Source organism: Bison bison, unplaced genomic scaffold, assembly GCF_000754665.1.
Source record: "Bison bison bison isolate TAMUID 2011002044 unplaced genomic scaffold, Bison_UMD1.0 scf7180017864293, whole genome shotgun sequence".
Classification (NCBI taxonomy): domain Eukaryota; kingdom Metazoa; phylum Chordata; class Mammalia; order Artiodactyla; family Bovidae; genus Bison; species Bison bison.
Window position 1 is genome coordinate 1,869,447 of NW_011494865.1, and position 1,276 is coordinate 1,870,722.

General features: G+C 59.4%; 1 protein-coding gene across 2 annotated transcripts in view; it reads right to left on the reverse strand.

The window, feature by feature from the left end:
- Window positions 1-168, reverse strand: part of LITAF (lipopolysaccharide-induced TNF factor) — a 38,371-nt gene extending 38,203 nt beyond the window's left edge. The window contains exon 1 of one of the 2 annotated variants that reach the window (XM_010850672.1): window positions 74-168. The gene's annotated coding sequence lies outside the window, so the exon portion shown is untranslated. The remainder of the gene's footprint in view (window positions 1-73) is intronic. The other variant, XM_010850671.1, reaches the window with a different exon arrangement.
- Window positions 169-1,276: the final 1,108 nt, after the last annotated feature.

The following is a 1,276-nucleotide window of genomic DNA, read 5'->3' on the forward strand; positions in this document are numbered from 1 at the left end:
ACCCCCCCCCCGCTCGCTCCCCCCCCCCCGTCGGCGCCCCCAGCCCGCGCCCCCGCCGCCAGCCAACGCGCACCTCACTCACCGCCGCACGCGCCGCCAGTCGAGCCGAGAGGTCTGAGCAGACGGAGCTGGCGGGCGGACTGGCTGGAAGGCGGCCGGGAGGAGAGCCCGAAGGCGGGGGGCGGGGGCTGGACCGGCCGGGGCGGGGCGCTCCGGCTCCCGCTTCCGGCTAGTCCCCGCCTCTACGAGCCGCCGGGACCCGATCCTCCCCACTCGCCGGGGGCCGCCTCCCGCAAGCTAGAAACCCCACCAAGGACCTGCGACCCTCTGGCTTCTGCCCTTCCCCTCCACCGCTCCGATCTCCCGCTACCCTCGGAACACCCCCTTGACACTCCCAGACCCCGCTCACTCCCTGGAACCCCCCAGTTTCAGCCCAAACCCCACTCTCCCCATCCTGGTGGGGAGAATGTCTCCCCTTTCTGGTTCTGCTCCTGCTCGTGGATCCCCGCCACGTGCCCGCACAACCTTGAACTGCCCTCCTGATTTTCATTCCCTTTCTGCTCTCCCCTGCGCCCCTGGGTCCCCATCTTCAGCATTTGTTCTCCTTCCCGGTTCTCAGACAATACTGATCACCTCCAGATCCCTTGCCAAGGCATCCAGCGCTCCCTGCCCTCCGGAAGTCGGCCCTTTTCTCCCCATACCTCAATTCTGTGCATTTAGATGTACCCAGGCAACCCAAGAAAACTCATGTGCCTTTGGGTATGTGCCCACTTTCTCTGGCCTCAGTCTCCTGTCTGTAATATGGGCACAACAGTACCTGTCTCATAAGATCTACAGAGATTTATCTGAACAAGGCAAACAAAGCGTTTACCACAGATTGTGCTAAATTAAACCTATCCTAGCTGCTAACTCGGAGAAGGTAATGGCACCCCACTCCAGTACTCTTGCCTGGAAAATCCCATGGATGGAGGAGCCTGGTAGGCTGCAGTCCATGGGGTCGCTAAGAGTCGGACACGACTGAGCGACTTCACTTTCATTTTTCACTTTCATGCATAGGAGAAGGAAATGGCAACCCTCTCCAGTGTTCTTGCCTGGAGAATCCCAGGGACTGCAGAGCCTGATGGGCTGCCGTCTCTGGGGTCGCACAGAGTTGGACACGACTGAAGCAACTTAGCAGCAGCAGCAGCTACTGCTAACTATTGGACTGGTCAAAAGGTTCATTCAGGTTTTTCCTAAGATGAAACAGAAAAACCCAAATGAATTTTTTTGGCCAAAC